At 33.8% G+C, this 21,511-nt stretch overlaps 1 long non-coding RNA gene across 1 annotated transcript; it reads left to right on the top strand.

Annotated features, from left to right (window-relative positions):
- The first annotated feature begins 2,273 nt into the window (after positions 1-2,273).
- On the top strand, positions 2,274-6,377 carry LOC147079527 (uncharacterized). Its single transcript, XR_015069496.1, has 3 exons — positions 2,274-2,378; positions 4,096-4,271; positions 6,221-6,377. It is a non-coding gene; the product is annotated as an uncharacterized LOC147079527 (long non-coding RNA).
- The last annotated feature ends 15,134 nt before the right edge of the window (positions 6,378-21,511 follow it).

Here is a 21,511-nt window from a genome sequence, read left to right as displayed (position 1 = left end):
TTCCAAGTCGTATTTCTGATATAAATTTTATAAGCCCCACATGCCTTTGCTGAAATGATTCATTATTTTTCTATGTTACTTAGAGAAGCTTCATACATCGATTGGCGTAGGCCGTAGCGTATCGTTATACCGTACAATAGACAAAGGGTTAAGTTGACGATTATTCGTTATAAGAAAATATAATATATTATGAATTTTGCAGCAATGTGAAAATAGATTACGGCAAAGCAATAATTCTTTACGGGGCATCCCAAGTTTTCTAATGCAGCTCGAAGACGGTGAATTCCCATAACACGGGTAAGTACAGCGCAATTATTTTTTATTCTAGTACTATGCTTAAAATGTAATGACGTCATTCTTTAGTTCCTCGTACCTACTGCAGGTGCCTGGTCATGCGACTTCGAAACATTTTGATTTTTGATAATAGTGTAAAGATAAACCATCACTTATTTTATAATAATGTAGTGTTTTGAATGTATAGTTTCGTTATAATTATTACATTGAACTAGCTAAAGTTTTGTGATGTGATTTTACTTCATTTTATGACATGTGATTAGCGTAACCAATGTCGTTTGCCTAATCTAAATTGTTTTTAGGTGATAGAAGTTGGATCCTGAACAATTATTACCTACCGCATGAGATGAAAAAAAATACTCAGTATTCTTCGCCTAGAGAGATCCCACTTATCATCTGGGTCAATGTCAATGTTGGCGTAAGTAGTAAGTACTTATAAGATTTTACGCATGGAATGTAATGAAGTTAGAATGTCACCATCAATTTACTAGGGTAAACAGTCTATTGTAGAAAAAAAAAACTATCAATTATAATCTGGATGGCGAACCCTTTTGAGTAGGTATATTAATATTTTACTAAATAACTAAATGAATACTTTTTTAATCAATTTTTATGGGTAATGATTACTCTCTGGTGTTTGCTATTCTCCATCGCCAACCACCACGTCTCGACACACATAGTCGAGCGTATACCATGGTGTACCGAACATTGGGCGTTTTTCATAGCTGTGCTAAGAGTGACACCTGTAGAATCTTCCCGATATCTCGATTGGCGTGCAAGAATGCATGATTTCTAGTCCAATTTAATCTATTATGGTCATGCCTCAATGAAAAAAGACCTTGCTAATCCATATGACGTTTCAAACTTTTTGAAAGAAATAGTGCCCCATAGAAACCAAGTTACAATAATCGAGCGGGTATTAAAACTTACTCGTTTGTATACATTGATATAAGTACCATGATAATACACCGTTACATACAAAATCACAATATTAAAGTGGGCAAGTTTTGCAGAATAGGTCAAAGACATCTTTCAAAAATCTCGAATAATCCTTTTTTTGCAATGTGGGTAAAGTTAATATTTAACTACTTGCTACAATATAATATAATACCTATATATATTAGCGTTTTGGAAAGAAATGTTGTACAACAATAACCCTTATTGCGATGTAGGCAGGGTTAATTTTTCAACCACATTTATCCACATTTTTATGTCCAGAGAGAATGATATTTGAATGAATGGATGGGACCTGTCGGATCTTGATTTCTATTAGCATCGTTTGCGAGGGTCCTTTCAATTTTTCAAATTGCGTATTCTCATATAAATGTTTGTATTCTATACAGGTGCCCTACATAAACAAAAAGAACTGATGACGTCATTGAAATCTTGGATGCGGGCCGCACCGCGGCCAACATCGATTATTCTAACTCGGAGAAAGATCAGATGCGGTGCCTGGACATGCTCGCCACATACTGCGTGCAGGAAGCTAACCATGAAAAGAATATAAACATGAAACGGGATCTGTTCACCAAAGCCACAAACCTATACACCACTGCCGACAAAATCATCATGTATGATCATGTAAGACGATACCTACCCACTTTCATTACCTATTTTATTCAACCTAGTCAAATTTTGTTCAAATTTCTTTATATATAATAATATGAAGTGAACTTTACAATTTACAAGTTCAATCCATTCACAACATGACTTGGAAAAACAAAATGAAAACAAATGATTTTTCATTATACAACAGCCGAATTTACTTTACCGGCGAAAATGCTGTACATCTGTATTTTTTTTTTTTGCAGAATCTTTTGGGCTGAGCATACTTGTGCTTGTTGGAGGGTGATAAAGTGGTGGACGGTGGATGCGCAATTCAATTTTGTGGTGAATCAATCTTCCAACAACATCCCCTCGCTGTTCTGGAAAGTGTGCATCGCTTTCAATAAAAAAGACTACCGCAGCGCTCTCGGCTGCTACAGGGAAACTCTGAGAACCAACCCCAACCGCCTGGCTGTTCTCCGTCTCCGTTTCGGCATGGGCCATTGCTTTATGAAGCTAAATAATCAGGATAAAGCAAGGTTTGGGATACTTACATTGTTTTAAATATTTTTCACAGCAAACGTCAATCTGTGAAATGAGAATATACTCATCTCTCATTTAAAATAGTTCAATATAATAGTTTAAATATTCAGTTAAAATGAATATCTAGAATTTTTCAAAATTGAGTTTGCATATTTCATCAAAGATCCATTAATTCTCATGTTTTTTTTAAGTTTTGTTGATTTACGGATGAATGCCATGTGCCAAGTGCAATTTTGCATTATCTATCTTATATTCAAATTCTAAATAGTCATGACTCATGATTCTGGATCCAATTGGTAATGCAAGTGGCTAAACATCCATTTCTCATAAAAAAAATATTTTTTCCAATGAAAAACCATTATAGTGTAACAATAATTTAACCCTGATCATCCACAGATACGATTTCTAGTGCGCATGAATTACACAACTGATAAACATTCTACGAATAATGTTTGCTTTATAATAATTATTGACCTAAGAATAAGGTAGTATTATTTTGAAATACGCCATTTCTATTGGCATTTCCCAGTGGCTAAGCCACAACATACGACCGTAGCCATAACCATAATCTAACCTAACCGAAAAAAAATATTTTTTTAAATCGGTACATGTTCAAACACGGGCATTACCATGATCTTACTCCCTACTTCATTTATCATTTGTCAATTTATGGCTACGGCCGTATGTTGTAGCTTAACCACTGGGAAATGCCAATAAATATGGCGTATTTCAAAAAATAGTATCTTATTCTTAAGTCAAAAATTATTATAAAGCAAACATTATTCGTAGAATGTTTATCACATTTGAATGGTCAAAGACATAGCTTATAATTAGTATCTTTAGAATTATCTTCAAATGTGTTAATCGTGCCAATTTTTAAATAATAAAATGCCTAATTTTTGTTAAATTTGGGATCACAAAGATTATTAAATATAATTTTTTACCGTAAATATGTCACTATATAATGTTAACATTAATTTTACTAATGGTTTTGTAAATGCGTTTAAAAAATAATGAATCTAAAAAATATTAATACCACTGCACATGGATGTACCGAAATATGACTATATTCTAAAACATTAGAGCGAAAAGTTTAAAAAAATACTATTTTATGTAATAAAAATACTTTATGCAGTCATCAAATGTTTAAAATAAATATAAAGGATAATAAGGCTTCAAAATTATATAAATAGATTATCTAAAACGTTTAAGGAATGTCCAGGATTATGCTCTGAATATACCTAATAGGTTGAGCAAATGGCTGACACCCATTTCTCCTAAAAACAAAATCTGTCAATACAAACCTCTACTCTGTGGAGGCCCATATGATCCTATTAGGATCGGACATGGTCGAAAGAAAAAAGAAAAAGAATACCATAAAAGCTCCATTTTTACCTACGCTGAGCATGTGGGCCGTTAAGTCTGTAAAGAAAACATGAAGAAATTATATGAACCTATAATTATGTCTGATTAATAAAATTACATACTTAATGTAAATATTATGATATAAATTTCATATATCACATGAGTATGAAATGAAATTTATGACGAAAAGAATAAAATCCTTTCTACATAAATTTTAAAAAGATCTCATTGCTCCATCTATCTAGTAATCATAATAGTAATTCAAGAACCTTGTCTATCCGCTTAATTCAGCAGGGTGAAAATTTTTCTCAGTTCAGTTCATTCAGTTGTCTTGTAATTTGTTTTCAGGGTTACAATCCAAGTCCAATAACAACACAGAGAATCGGGGGTTGTGTGCGGAGAACTGTTACTAACTTGCACGAGAAACCGCGACCAGGCTACGCAGTTTGCACTTTCTGCATTTGTCCTGCCGCACTTTGGCCTCGAGCAGATGTATATCATTTTATCGAGGGGATTCAGAGAATGTATGTATATTTTATATCATATTTGTATAGGCGTACAGTTAAAAATATATTTTTTACTGGCCCTACAATCCGATGTGGATCTCGGCTGCCTCATGAAGAGGTCTCATAACAGATATTTTTTACAAGAAATATATGATCGTTTGCTCAACCTATTGGGTCCACAGCTTAACAGTTGATATTCCTAAATAATACACGTGATTTAAGAATGTAACAGTCTTCATTGAAAATATTTATCTTGGAACAGCCTCAGTAAAATACCCATTCGAAAAATCTTGGATCTTCTCAAGCTGACTCAGCTGGCATGCGATAAATCTAGGGTTGATTCCCATGTCATGTTCTAACATTATTATCAATTAGGTTTGTTTCTGAACCTGTTTCGAGTTATGTATGGAAGATTGATGAATGTTTCATTGTTAAATCTTGTGTAACATCTTGAAGAATCTATAATTTAATTTAAACTATTAAAAAGTACTAGTATGTCAGTACGAAAATTCGAAGAGATCCTTATGCTATCTATGAATCAAAATTTGTATATAATAGAATATGACCTGGTATTCACCACTTAAGAAAATTGCTTTACAATAATTGTTTTGTTCACCCATACGCACTTGCGGCAGGCCGCTGCGGCTAGCCGGCATACAAAAAACGATATGCGGCCTGCCGCAAGTGCGTATGGGCATTAAGCTTTTTATCAAGTCATCATCATCAGCCGGGGTCGATCTACAGTTGGATGAAGGCCTCCCTTAGCTTCCTCCATTTTTCTCGGTCCATAATTCTTTACTGCCACATACATCCTTCTTCTTGGTCGTTCACTCATGGCTGAGGATCGTGACCACTTTTTAATTTTGCCATCCAACTTTATTGCTGAGTTTTTTCTTATTTTTTTATCAAGTATGAGGACTGAAATTTATGTTCTAGTCTATATTATTATAATTATTATTGTTAATACTGTATGGTGGGCGAATTTAAATAATTCATGCAAAGCCAATGTATAAATATATTAAGTTGTTTTATTGTATTCAACAATTATTCCTTCACTGGGCCTCCCAATGTTTCAAAAATGTCAAAGGCTCAACCAAACAACTACGAGATAATAAAAATTCTTGGATCACTATACTCTAAATCTACCTTTTAATCTTAACGAGATGTAGCTCGTGCACATCTCAAGAAAGTCACTGATCAATTCCCAGATGACATCGAAGCTTGGATTTAATTAGAGCAGTCTGATTTGCAGTTATATCATCCCATTTTTTATTCATATACAAGACATAAACTTTCATTTTTAAAGATATAATAATTATGTATAACCATCTTAGTCATTTTGTCATGTGTCTTTGTTTCATCGTTGATACTAGATAGATCAATATACACTTCAGAGAAGAGGTGTTTATTATCTGCATTGTGAAACTTGTAAAACAGTTTAGAGATTCACACAATTCACCAAGCACGTCTTTATAGCGAGCAGCAGCCATATTGTAGATCCAATTCATGGTCCGGAATATGTGTATCTATATGACAAGGGTGATCGACTAAATCTCATGGAGCAATTTGGGATAAAAAAAGTGTATTCCAAAAAAGTCTATGTGGATGTTAATCTGTAAAAGACTTGTTTTCGCAGGGTTTAATTGAATTTTAAAAACTAACCCAACTCCATCTGTAAGTTGTCTTATTTCAATGAAAAAAATATGCATGACTGACAAAGTTTAATGTGCACTATTTATGGCAGTTCTTAACAGCCTACCTCCACCCTTCACCACTGCTATCTATGCCCCAAGGCTTTCTATGCAATGTGCTGCTCACCCATCTAATGGTTAAACAATCAATGAAATGTAAAAACAATAAATTGTTGGCTACGTAGTATACGTTTATACAGCAAATATTTTAAGTAATATTCTGTATAAAAACTATATCACGTTTGCTTAATCTTATCAATGCTTTTTTGTTTGCAGTATGAGAATTGTTTGAACAAATTCCACGCTCACCATAATGTGGATGATTTGATTTACATGGCCCGAGCTGTGTCGTATGCGAATCGACTCCAGGAAGCCAATATAGCTTTGCTACGAGCCAGACGAGTTGGGCCTTGTAACGGCTCTCTACTCTACACCATGGTGCTCATCCTGAGAAGAATGTCCGCCCACGTATTGATTGGTCACAGAAGTTTATTACTTTCAATACTTACCTATGTAACTACCTACCCACAGAAAATTGATAAATTTTTGTATCATAAATTTCATGATTTTTCCTTTATAACATTGATGATTTATTGTAATATATTTAGACCAAGCAAAGAAATTACACGTTACACCTCCTTACATTTTTAAGTTTAAGTCGACCACCCAGTTAAGTACCTCTTGGATTGATGATTGTTAATAGAAAGGTAGTTTAAAGTATTTTAATAAATAATTGATGTTTTATGATAAATGTTGAATTTCATTTTATCACCCTTTCCTTTGCTCAGCTGTTATAAAATATTATTATATTCGCAGAGAGCATAATATTCATAGACTATAGATACATCTAGACGCGACCCGTTGCATTGCTAAATGAAGCTGCGTGCCATGCGTTTGGTTTGTGGGCGAGCGAACGCATTCGTCTACAAATGTTCGAGACCATAGACCATTTCGGTAGTGCTCGCACTAGACGCTCAGAATTAAAATATAATTTTCTATAATAATATACAAATAAATTATCACGAACATGTATCAACTTACCTATGAAGCGTAATACCATCTTTTTGCTTATCAGTACGGCTACCATATTTTAATACAACACATAAAACCATCTTTCCTGCTTAAATAACTAAAAATATTTACGAATGACTATGTTTAACACAAAAAATAGCAATTTAGCAACACGAGCTACGACGCTACGTGAAGCGATTTACCACAATTTGTCGGCGATTATTTTGGAAACTAACTCAAAAATATGTAGACCTTTTATCTTACTCTAGCGCGTGTCGCAGAGATTATAAGGGTGCCAAATACTTTCCCACTCGCACTCATGCATCATTTTTGTTCAGGCCTTGATAATATTACTAATTGCACTTTTGGAGGAGTCCACACTGCTCTAAAGGGATCTTATAGAATATAGTATATCACAATATTTGTGAAGGTGACATTCTTTATGAACATAAAACACAATTTTAAAACATATCTGCTCGATTAATGGAACCGCTGGAAGCTGAGTCCCATTGTATTCTTACCAAGCCGCAAAGGTCAATAATACTAGCATAATTTGTAAAAAGCTTCAGTCACATTACGGCTAGTTATGCCGTAATTGGATATAATACTGGTGACTAAATTGGTAAAGCTCATCGGCCAGAATTCAATATATACAGGTTCGAATTCTGTCAGGTGTCATATTTTTTTAAGTACCAATGTTTCTGAGGTGTTTTCAAACAGTGCAAGTAGGTAGGTATATTGTTCTTGTCGGTTTATAGGAAGCCAGCGGCAAACAAATTTTGAAAATAGCTGATATACCTACTGGATTATTTGTTAGGTTAGGTTTTCATTTTTGTATTCATGAATTTTGCCAAAATCAGCAATAAAAATTGGCGCGGTTCCCGCCTGGCTTTCTGTAAACTGACTTGCACCGGTATGTAAATCAGTGCCCCGCAACCTTTTCTCACCCACGACACACCACAGGTCTTCACAGAAGACAGTGACACACCGCATGTAAAACAATTTATACACCAAAACATGGACCCCACATCCTGAAGGGGGACCCCAGACTAGGATATTTGCCCCCCCTACCTATCACTAAGGTTAAAGACAGTGTGATACTCTAAAATAGAGTTTTTAAAATGGTGTTTGAGGTAAAATTAATGGTATTGAATGTTTGTATTTATTAATACATCCACTTGAATTATGGTTAGTTGTCTGGTTAAGAATATTTGTTTGTCGAATATTGACACAATAATAATAAATAATTATTGTAACCTACAATCGAATGTTTTAAATTATTAATACCAGCGTAGTAAAATAGCGCTGCAGTCAATTATTTTTAATATATGAGCAAATTTGTAATTTGTGTTTATCTTACTTATCTGGTTGACCTGCCACGCAGTCCCACCCCTGAGCCTGGTCCCCCAGGCTAGAGGCCTATCAGTCCCCCACCCTGTGGGGGCCATCCACCAAAATAACATTAGTTTATGTTTTTTTAGTTGGTACATAATTAAATATACATAACAGACGAGGAAGAACTAAATGTACATTTGCATGTATTTGTATTAATAACAAATTAATGTGATACCTGAGCTTCTTTCAATGAAGGTAAAAGTTTTATATATTTTTTGACTTGATATTTGAAAAAGCAACCCGAAGTTCTTGGTTATACTACATTCTCGAAATTTTTAATTATAACTTGAGTTGAAAAACTTTTGCACACATATATCGTAGATATGGTAGCTGAACTGCAATAGCCTTGTCGGAAATCCAAGAATATTCTTTTTTAACCGAAATCCAGAAAATAGCCAATGGAACATCTGCAAAATTCAGTTTTTAGAGTCCCATCGTATCTCAATTCAACTAATTCCTCTCAAATTTATAGAGAAAGCGCTTCTATAGAATTTTCGGTATTGGTTGCGAAAGGGTTTCGAATCCAGTCGTATTGATTGTATGAATGTAATGATGAAATTTCTTTTGCTGCAAAGTTAATTGTTTTTGAGACGGATCCAAAATTAATTGCTTGTTTTTAATGGTGGTCTGGTAAGTCCTTTGATACATTTGTAGAGATCCTTGTCTTAACTCCTTCTAGTTTATCAGAGCATGTCAATATATTATTTTCATTCTGACTTTGCATTGTTTTATTAAGTTCATGCAGGTGCTAAAATATATTACCGAACATATATTTTTATATGTACGCAAATTTGGTTATTAAGTAATTATCGTATAATATACAAAATTATTTGTTTTTTTGCAAGCAATGCACCGCGACACACCTACCGTATAGCGGCGCACCGGTGTGCTATAGAGCTACAAGTCTCATGACAGTGTTAAACAGAGTATGATTCTCTCAGTTCAGATGGCATCCTAGTTATTTTCGTGGAGCGTATGTGGCATAGGTGCTGGTGCATTATGGCTCATCCATCAATATTGACCACGGCACTGGGTGTGTAGAAAATGATGGGTATTAGGAAATGAAAAGAATATCGACGTTATCGTGACATTGTTACCATAGAATACTTCAATGTAGTTACTAGGTGCTGGGAAAATTCTAGGGAGAACAATAATTATCCACTATAATTGCTTAAGCAGGGATGTGGTAAATAGACGGATAAACTTGTATTAAATAGTATTTCCAGTACCCTAAACATGAAAGGCGCATCTCATGCATTGATGATCTCATGTGACAGAAGATTTTGACGTATGATAGGCAACGACAACAAACTTAGTATACATGTATACATAATATAATCAACTCCCCCTTTCCTCCTGCGGGTAAACTACCTAAAGTTGGACTTTGTCATTTCGGCGCGAGTATTCGTTTATAAATACCTAACCCCGACTTAGAAAAATTTCGCGAATAATTTTTCGAATATAAATACCTATCTGGTACTTTAAAAATTTTCGAGTGAAAAGTATAATTTCGTACAGCGGTTCTTCAACGGAGGCCCCGAATCTTTTCGACTTTTATCTGCTATTCATCGGGTCGTGTGTACCTGACTGTCAACTTAAGTTCGATAGTAGTAATCTTTTGATACTTTTGGATAATTGTGGAACTTTTCTTCGAATTAATATTTCTTTGTTGCGAGTGTTAATGTACTTTATCATCTGACGGATGACCGTATACCGTGCTTGAACATTTATGTGAATAATATTAACTTTCTGAACACTAATAATTATAATATGATGAACCATTGTGAACTTTGTGAACTTTTGTGAACTTGAACAATATATGGACCATCTACCGACTATGAGTTTTTATTCTGACTTCCAACCATACGAAGACCTTGGCCTGTGACTCCTCTTGGCATTGACAACCTTCACTTCCATACCCTTGGAACTAGCCGCGGCAGTGGAGGGCCCCGTCAATCTGGCATGACAACATGATTCATACGCTGTCATTCGAAAAGGTGGATAATATCTACTTATAATTTTGTTTATTGGTTGTCTTATTATTAAACGTACTTAAAATTGGGATTTTTAAAGTAACTAGCGTTGGATATAAAGCTTGCTCGTCATAAATTAATGCATAACGAAACATTTATGAACGCACGAGGTCTAAAGATACAGTGAAAGCCATCAATAATTTGTAAGATAAATAACAATAAATAGTATAATATTATTATATTGTGACATTGGAGTGATGAAAACAGTTTTTGGTGACAGCTATAACTGTTGCGAATGGCTTTGCAAAGTATATTTTGACGACGCACCAATAAAAATCTATACAGGTGCTTTCTAAATTGAAGCACGAAGATGTTGATTATCATTAATTAGTATAAATGGAAAACAGGTATATAGGAGCCGTATTGGCTGTTTTGCGAAACTCTTTTGACCAGACCATCCATGCGGATGCGGTTGTTTTTGTTCGGGATATTTTGACGGGGTACTTAGTGAAAATGGAAAAATACGAATTTTTCGCGTAATTTACATGGAAAAACAATAAAAAATATATGAAAAATCATATAATTAAATTACTCAAAGGTATGCATTTAAAAATGTGGAAAAAAATGTTTGGTGTTAAAACTTGACGGCCACTCAAAATTAATTTTCAAGGTTAATATAAAAGATAAAAACTTTAAAAATCGTGTTAAAATTTTAAATAAATATACATAATCGTATGCATTTAACAAAAAATTTTTAAAGCAAATTTAGTTGTTCAAGTATCAAGTCACTGAATTTAGAGAACTAATATCTCTCACGATATAATCTCGAAAACAAAAAAAGCACGTGCACAAACGTAAACTAATAATAGGCAAATTGATGACCTAATAAAAAATAAAAAAGTTTGTTGGATGGTTCTACTTAACGTTCATCAAATATTTCATATCGAATAACTCACGCACTATATGAGAAAAAAAAAAAAAAAAGTATGCAGGATTGCGCATTAGCTATGCGATAAGAGATTTGACTAAAAGAAATATTTTTAAACCCACCCAGTCAGGTTTTGCATACAAACTTAAAAATTAAATAGCGCGCTGAATACAGATGAAAAGACAAAAAAGAATCGTGCACTAACGTTCACTACCAACGCACTAGTGCTTACAATTTAAATTTTGAAAAAAATATAAGTTTAGTGACACAAGTATCCAGCATTTAGCTGGGTCACCCAAATTGAAATGCGAATAACCCCCTTAATGTACGTGCACAAACGAAATAAACGCGTGCACAAACGTGCACTAACGATGCACAAACGAATGCACTCAAAAAAAGTTTAAATTTCAACATTGGGTGACCCAACGTTTAGCTGGAACACCCAATTTGAAATTGGAATTTTTCGGTTATTATAGGTGCACAAACGAAAAAAAATCGTGCACAAACGTGCACTAACGATGCACAAACAAATGCACACAAAAAAAGTTGGAGTTTTAACATTGGGTGATCCAGGTAAATGGACCTCGACAAGGTCGAACTTGCAGCGATAATTATATCACCGAAGTTGAGCTGCCGTCTACTTTTATGTCAAGCATCTGATACATTATTCGTAGTTTGACAGCTGGTGAAGTAGATTATTTCGGAAACAGTATGCAATAAATTAATATCCATGATGGGTGATAAAAGAAGTGGTTAAAGGCAGATATTGACGAATTAATTGATCGATATTATTTAATATTTTACTTCACGGTAAAAGTGCACTATTCGGAACTAGTTCAAAAATCATTTTTTTTAAAATAACTGCTATAAACACTAGATACCTACATGGATAGGATGACATTTTGGCGCTTTATAAATATACTTAATTCATAAGGTATAAGCATCAATTTCACCTAGAAATATAGTTTCTCCAAGTGGACTCATCAAAATGATTGATTTTTGAGGGCCGTTCCAAATATTGCACTTTGTCGACTTCACATTTAAAGTTAATTTAAGTGGGTAGGTAGGTATGTAAAACTATCGATTTCAAAAACTATACCTAATTTATTAGTTTTTTTAATTTGATATGTAGTAAGTACCTACATATAACATTTTATATTGCCAAGATAACTCTCCTTGAGAACTGACAAAATATTCCCAAAATTCTTCTCGTACATCTTTTGCATCCAAGGAATAATTAATTATTACTCCCTTGCTGCTCTAGAGGTAAGGTAATAGGTTATGTGTTGATTCCTCATTTCGCCAACTTCCATTTTCTATTTCACCTGTTTCGATATTCTCTTTATCAAAAAATATTGATAAGAGAATACAACTGACACAACGTTTTTGAGAAGTATACGAAATAAATGTCCGAATAAGTTACAATGCCATATGTAAACACCGCATATATTTATTCCAAATGTTGTCACTGAATAAAGTGTAGAGACTTTATTTCAACGAGAATTTTATGTCAGATCCATGCAGGTGTAAACAGTAAGTGAAATTTTATCTCAGACACATAAAATAAGTATAACGGTATAAGTGTAAGATGTAAGCGTACCATAAGACACAGGAGGCAGAGGAGAAGATTGGGGATACACAGGTCTATACTGCCAAAAAAGGCATGTCTCATATTTTATACCGCATATACGTCGGAAAAAATAATTGGGTCAATATATTGCTCTGCTAAGTAAAAAGATCCAATAATTTTACATGATATAAGAGAAAATTTAGTTTAAAACTTGGGTTCTCATTACACTAAAACCAAAAACATTGTTTTTTTTACTTAGCAGGGCAGTACCTATATAATATGTAGTATCTTATAGTAAGTTTTGAGATTGCAGTATATAAGCATACCAAATAAAAGGCAGTTGGTTAAAGCCACTGGTAGTGCCTGTGGCTTCATATGTAGCCGTAATTGGCTTATGCCCGCTAAAGGGTAAAATGAATTAATTACATTTTATAATTGTTTATTTATTAAGTGAAGAAGATTTCTCGAATAAAACTAACGTAAATATATGTTTTTATTGTTTAAATTATAAATACAATTTTTACAGAATATAAATTACATACAATTTTCACGCATTCCTTAAAACTAACGAACAATGATCTTCCTTGCATTTCTTTGGAGAGTTTCTGTGTGTTTGGTATGTAACTTGTAGTTTTTAATTTCAGGCGTGACTCCAAATAATTCTCATCGGTTATTTGGCTTCTCTAAATGCTATTTATATTGTTCATGTTTGAAATGAAAAATGATTGTTCACATACATATTATTATGTGGACTCGAATATGAGCTCGGAAAGCTATTCCATGTATTAAAAATCGTAGTATCTACCTTATGTAGATCTTTTAGAGCGCTCCACTTGTGTTGTGAAATTAAATTGCATTTTTCTCTCCAAATCCTCAATTTTGGTGGCACGACCTACAAATTTTGAGCTCCATCCCTTTGCTTGTTAAATCCGCCAATGAAATTCAAAAGTGCTCGTGTCAATATCAAACGGAGAAAAATTTAATTTGTTCGACTTGTGTAATGGGCGGATTTAAAACAACAACAATCATACCTTCTTGCATCAACCATCATGGAGGAAAAATTAGGCTCGCGATAATGTCATTATATAAATAAGTGTACAAATCAATGACAAAAACATAAAAATTGTGAATTTTGCAAAAGTTTTTGTATAAATTGGGAATTGGGAATTTGGCAGAGCCGCACGCCAATACCCAAAGAGCCGCGTTTGCCGACCCCTGCACTAGGTAATAGTTATGTTGTCGGGAGTTTTATGTTTCGATTAATTTAACTAAGATGTCGATACTTTCTGATTAAGCGACCGCATCGTCTGCCTCATGTAAAACCACCACTGCTCTTAAAAGTTGTAATATTTGTATTTGTTTATTTATTTGCCATCCCTATGCAACGTATGACCTGCCTCCCCCACAGGACGTCAGTGCTTCACGGGATGTCACTACACAAACCCATTATAGGAGATTATTGATCCAACAATTAGCCATCATACATTCTTGAAATGCTCAGTGACTTTTGATAATAATTATTAATTATGATTTTTTGTGTTTCCAGATTTCTCCGATTGTCAAATATAATAAGCAATACCATCTACATCTCAGGGTACATTATAAACAACATGTATACCATAGATATCAATAGTCTTCCACCAGAAATATTAATCGAGATATTCACCTACCTCATTCAATGATATTATTTGTGTAGAACAAGTTTGTAAGCGATGGAAAGAGGTCACTCCAAGTCCTGGAATTTGGGATCGGATGCTGATCAATTACGATGGTGATCCTCTTGGTTTTGATCGTGAACTCCTCTTTCACATATTTATAAGAAAATATAGAAACTATCTTAATATTATTAGATTCATTAAATTCAATAAGATTACGATTGCGCAACACATAAAATATATGTGTAACAAATGTCCTAAAATCAATAAGGGTGTTATGTTATGACTTATGCTTCTGTACGTGGAGATTAAATATTTAACAATATTGATTCTCTTCGTGATTTGGAAGAGTTGACTCTAATTAACATATTTTTTAAGGGCCTATTAGAGCTTGATTTCAGTCGATTACCTCTATTGATTATTTTGATACACTTCTAATGTCTCAAAACCTTCAGCATTTCATTTTAAATTATTCCAATAAATCTAAATATATACCCATAAAAATATGAATGCAACAAAAGGACAAATTGAAGACTTGATGACACCACTTTGCAATATATTTCAGAATGTCCAAATATCACAAAGCTTATATTGAAGAGAATCTATAACTTGACAAATTCAGGCCTAAAGCACTTGCGTAATTTACAAAAGTTACAGTCGTTGGAATTTAGGCATAATGAAATATTTAGTTCAGAAAACATAATGGAATTATTATCAAACATGGGCACTTAATACTAGGGATTGCAATACCGATATTTCAAAAAAACTGGTATTCCAGTATTTGTCAATACCGAAATACCGGTTTTAAAAATCCAAAATTTAGGAATTTTCGGTATTAAGAAAGCACACTCGTTTACGTTTTTGAGAATGAATTATAAGTTATGTGCTGCTATAATGCAAATGTATTTAGTGAATCCAACAGAGGTGAAAAAATAATTAAAGAAATTTCATCAAATTTATTTATACAAGTAAGTAATTGTCGCGATGAATTATCAAAATACTTATTATTTCGAAATAGAAAACATCCGTGACAAAAATGTTCAATTATTCTATAATTATTGATGACTGTACAATCACTAGTTCTATAATTATGATCAATACATATTTTTAAATGTCAACATATGCCTAAACCAAAGGAGAATCGATAAAAAAGATTCTTCCATCTATAAAATATCTAAAATTGTGTATGCCTTAATATATAATTTTATATATTTTATATATGAATGAATATTTTTTTGACTATTATCTAGGTTTAATTGAATTTAAAAACTAACAAACATTACCTGCACATTGTAGTTTTAGTTCAATGAAAACAAACACATTTGACTGACAAAGTTTAGTATGCAATATTTATGTCGGGTCTTAACAGCCTACCTCCACCCTATGCCACTGTTGTGTATAGGTACAGTCAGACCTTGGATTGCAAGTATAATTCGTTCTGGATACGTGTATTATAATCCAAAGCACTCCTATCGAGGTACAAGGTAAAAGTTATTCAAAAATTTTGTTTGTCTCGAAAAACACTAGCAAATAGCAATCCAAGGTTTTACTGTATTACATTATGTTAATTACAACTGAGTACGAGAGTAGTCCCAGAAGTACCCAACCTAACAAAGAAAACACAAAAAATTTGGGAAAAAATAACTTTATTTCTCTACCTTGCCTCCTTTTAGGTCGATACACTTTTCCCAGCGATGTTGAATAGCTTCGATACCCTGTTTATAGTGAGAATCGTCGAGCTCCTCAAAATAGCCATCAACCGCAGACTCCACCTCTTCATTGTTGGCAAATCTTTTACCACCGAGCCATTTTTTCAAATTTGGAAACAGAAAATAATCCGAGGGGGTTAAATCTGGCGAGGTGCGTGAGGAAGCAATTCGAACTTTAACTCATTGATTTTGGCCATCGCGATGACGGATGTGTCAACTGGTGCATTGTCCTGATGAAACGAAACTTTCTTTTTCGCCAAATGCGGTTGTTTTTTCTTGATTTCATCACTCAAAGGCTGCAATAAGTTTGCATAATACCCGTTGATTGATTTTTCTTTCTGAAGATAATCAATGAAAATTACCTCACGCGCATCCCAAAAAACTGACGCCATGACCTTGTCTGCAGATGGAACTGTCTTCGCCTTCTTTGGAGCCGATTCTCCCCTTTCAGTCCATTGTTTTGACTGTTCCTTCGTCTCAGGTGTGAAGTGATGGGACCCATCTTTCATCCATGGTTATGAATAGACACAAAAAATCTGCTTTACTCCTGTGAAACTTCATCAAACACTCAATTGAAACAGCCTTATGATGTTTTTGTTCCGTTGTGAGTAATCGCGGCACCCACCTTGCGCACAACTCTCACAGCACTTTTTGAAATGCCTACCATGTCTGCTAGCTCGTGCAATTCATTCAACGTTCATTCAATACCATTTTGTGGATTTTCGTCACTAATTCTGGCATGGTCACCTCATTTGGTCGACCACTGAGATGTTCGTTTTGGCAGCTCATTCGGCCTCGTTTAAACTCGACCACCCAATAGTTTACTGTTGTAAATAAAGGAGCAGACACCCCCATAGTAGAATCTAGCGCCGCTTTGATATTGGTTGGACCGAAGCCTTTCAAATGAAAATATTGTATCACATAACGATGACCAATTTTTTCCATGTTTACAAATTCACTGAGACCGTTTACTGTTGATGGCTGACAAACAATTACTGGACAATGTAGCATCCTCAAACTTCAAACTTAAGTTTTATAAGGTTGGTACTTTATAGCATGGTCATTATTTTCAAACAACTGCTATCTATACGTCAGGTCGGGTACTTCTGGGACTACCCGATATACAGAACTGATACGTGTGAACGTAGCCTAAGTTTGTTTGGGGCAAATAGAATCCAAATCATCACTGCTTTGCAAAACATATCCAAGCTTTTATCTTAGAGTTAAAAACTGTTGTTGCATTGTTTTCATGCAAAGGAATGACATATTGTCACGCGCGTCAATATCATTTTACTCCCTACTTCAATTATAGTTTGTCAATTTATGGCTATGGCCGTATGTTGTAGCTTAACCTCTGGGGAATGACAAAAGAAATGGCGTATTTCAAAAAAACACTACCTTATTCTTAGGTCAATAATTATTATAAAGCAATCATTATTCGTGGGATGTTTATCACACTTGAATGATCAAAGACATAGCTTATAATGAGTATCTTTAGAATTATCTTCAAATGTGTTAATCTTGCCGATTTTTTGAATAATAAAATGCCTAATTCTTGTAAAATTTGGGATCACAGAGATTATCAATATAATTTTTTATCGTAAATATTTTACTAAAATATACTAATGGTTTTATAAATGCGTTTAAAAATTAATAAATGTAAAAAATCTCAACACCACTGCACAGTTATGTACCGAAATATGACTATATTCTAAAACATTAGAGCGAGAGGTTTAAAAGAATACTATTTTATGTAATAAAAATACTTTATGCAATCATTAAATGTTTAAAATAAATATAAAATATAATAAGGCTTCAAAATTATATAAATAGATTATCTACAACGTTTAAGGAATGTCCAGGATCATGGTTTGAAAATACAATAAAAACTCAATTTCGACCTACGCTGAGCATGTGGGCCGTTAAACAGTTTTACATACAAAAGTGGTACTTACGTCAAACTGTAAGAAAATAGTCACATGGAAGAAAATTCAACGTATTTAGTATAGGTACTTATATACTTATGACTTCAACATAATAATAATATGATTATAGCTAACCAAACAAAATTTATTTTGGTGTACACACAACAGTGACGCAGTATTAATTCAGCTTACTCGAAAATTTGCTGAAAGGGTCGTTATTTAGGGCTAGTACTCATTTTCAATTTTTGAAGTTATACTTTTGGGGCGTTTGGTAGAGAGTGAAATTGAGAGCTGCGCGCGCACACCGTTACGAAAGTGCGCGACAGTATGAAGTTAGCTGCGAATCAGTCAGCTGTATACAAACGCAAGTTTTATAGTAGAATTGTTCCATTGCCTAGGCAACGAATTTATTATTGTCGGCCATTTGCAATTCCTGACCTAATCAAACTATTAAACGTCAGTGACAGTTGTTACTTTAAAAATAAAAACAACGAGAAATAATTATATAATTTGGTAATATAAGCTTAAGTGTATAGAAATAAACCAACGGCGCTCCAATAAGTGGCCCTTTTTCTTGAGTGTAATTTAACTAGATAGTCAGCTAGTCGAAGAATCTAGGTTATCTATCACAAGTTTTGTTTTGTTACGCCAAAGAAGTAAAACTTCTTACACGCGTAAATAAGTACCTACACACACCGATTTTGTTTCATATTATTTGTCCATTTTATTAAAATATCGTGTTACTTTTAAAACTCGTCGTAATTCTAATAATAATATAAATAGTTTTCTTATATTCTGTGCAAAAATGATTATTAAAACTTTCTTAACCTAAACAAGATTGATTTCGTATTATATTCAGAGGGTAGCAATTTGGCGTTATGCACGTATTCGCGTATGCTAGACATTTATAATATAAACTAATTCATGTAAGTATCTTATATTTCTCTCCACTCGCAAAAATCTCTACCGTTTCGTTTCTTGAGATTTGAGAATTCTCAAATTTCGGAATACTTTTTTATCTCAATAATTCAAGATTGGTACCTATATTGATTTCTCAAGAAATATCTTTTTTAACTCATCCGACCTAATTTTTTGCCGACCGTTTGAGATCAAATCAGAGATCTTTTTTCGCTTTTCTTACCATTTTTTTTCTTTGCCGGCGAATAAGAAATTAACTTCCTGTTCAAAGTCGAGTAAGTACCTACCCAGCGAATTTAAAGTTTCTATTTCAGATCAAATTTGGCAGCTTTCGTTTTCCGTTTCAAATTCCCTTTGTTTTTTTTAATTCTAATTAATTCTCGAGAAATTCTTGAATTTTTTTCTCGAGATTCAAGATTCTCTTTTTCTGTTTATTTACGGAGAATTCATCACCATAATCCACAGTACAAAAGGTAAATTTTTCATATACTTTTTGTCAGTTATACGACGATTCATACCCATTCATGTCCCAGTCACTTCGCATCGTGGAAACTCACTTACTTTTTATCGAAATCAATCCACCACCCGCTAAGGGTACGCAGCCGTATGCTTGTATATATACATGAGAAACTGTCGAATACCTTAATTGTCGTGTAGTTTAAAGAGAGAAGAAGAAGAGACCAGGGGCCAGTGAACTTTTTTGGGTTAACCTAAACCTAAAACATATAAGGTAAGTCGGGGGAATATGCCTAATTTTTACTTTGACGGATTACTTATTGTAAAATAATATATTTATATTCAAAATAAAAACATATATTAGAAAAACACTTTATTATAGCATTTATCAGCACTACTATTAAAAATTTAACTGGAACAATATAAAAACTAAAAATGCCATCTTCCTCCACTTTGTGGAAGATCCTACAGACTAAAAAAAAAATTAAGACCAAAGTACACAGGTCGCAAATGTTCGGATTGGACATGCTTGTTGCATGTACCCATTATTGGCATCTTACACATGCAATCCAATCAACTGTAGGGCATTCTTTTTCAAAGTAATATCTTTGCAAAGTAATACCTTGCAAATGGCGCAATAGTTTTCTTCATCATTCAATTTACTCACATCAGAAAGACCAGCGCTCGAAATGGAAAAGTTTACGAACCGGAGCGCTCGACAATTTTCTGAAGATGTTTACATAGTTACCAAATTTTATGTGTATTGTAAACAAATAAGTGTGTTAGATTTTCTATTATAATATGGCCTATGTAGCTCAGACGGTCAAAATATTTTTTTACCAATTTCACGAACAAGAACGGCGCTCCGGTGCGCTCCGGTCTATTTCGCGCCCTGAGAAAGGTTAATTACGCTACAATACTCATTCATTTTTCATTCCACCCATGTCCGTTCCTAATAGAATCATATGGGCCTCCACAGAGTAGAGGTTTGTATTAACAGATTTTGTTTTTACGAGAAATGGATGTCAGCCACTTGCTCAACCTATTAGGTCCATATCCTGACTCACACACAAATTGAAAAACAATATGTGTACTTGCCAAACCCAAGATTCGAACCTGGGACCCACGCGTTATAGTCCAACGCTTAAGCTGCGTGGCCACCGTGGGTGTCGAACAATATCTTCTACAATATAGAATTTTTAAATTATTTTTTCAATGACAGGAATTCGTTTTAATGTTAATGCAATAATGATTAAAGATGAGGCTTTGCAAAATACTAAAAACTGAGATAGTGAATGACCAAAAATATTCGAAATAGCATCTTCCCTAATTTGTAGGGGTAAGATGCGAAGGGCAAAAATAAAATAACGCCGGTGTGTAAGATAACCTCAAATAGTGAATTAATGTGATGCCAAGCATATTGTATTATTCAATGGAACCTTAACAGAACCAACGCATGTTTTCTCCGGTTCTATTGACGAATAAATTATTTGAGCTTTGACGTCTTCCCCCATTAGACATATTCCCCCGACTTACCTTGTGATATTATATTCTCGCATTTTGAATGATTTTTTCTCATGTACAGAATTCGGAATAAAGTCATTCATTTCATTTATTCAGTTAATTTTTCGAATTATTCTTTTATACAATCGTAAATAAAACCAATAGAAAGCTTTAAATTCAATGAATAATATGTATAAGTACAACATTTTAGAATACATCACCTTTACTTGAATCACCGGATCAAGTATCGTTTTAAGCTATTGTTCCATCTAAATTAAATTATTTGAATAGCGTGGAATTTCCTCTTCTCTCTGAAGGGAAAAGTGCATTTTTTCGTATGCTTAAAAATTTCTTTAGTTGTATAACAACTGGATTAAGGGGAAAGTGAGGATACTCTCTTGGGTGTATTCTGTGGTAAATGTAATGAAATTAAAATTGTTCTTGGAGGATCATAGGAAAAACCTTCCAACACATTGGTGTCGGGCAGAGGGTTGGAGCGGATCCTTTTTTTAGTTGTTCCGCTC

The sequence above is a fragment of the Rhyacophila brunnea genome, unplaced genomic scaffold, assembly GCF_057557595.1.
Source record: "Rhyacophila brunnea isolate RB1 unplaced genomic scaffold, BYU_Rbru_1.0 scaffold_1, whole genome shotgun sequence".
NCBI classification, from domain to species: domain Eukaryota; kingdom Metazoa; phylum Arthropoda; class Insecta; order Trichoptera; family Rhyacophilidae; genus Rhyacophila; species Rhyacophila brunnea.
Note: the sequence above shows the minus strand (reverse complement) of the source record. Positions and strands in the feature narration are given on the sequence as shown.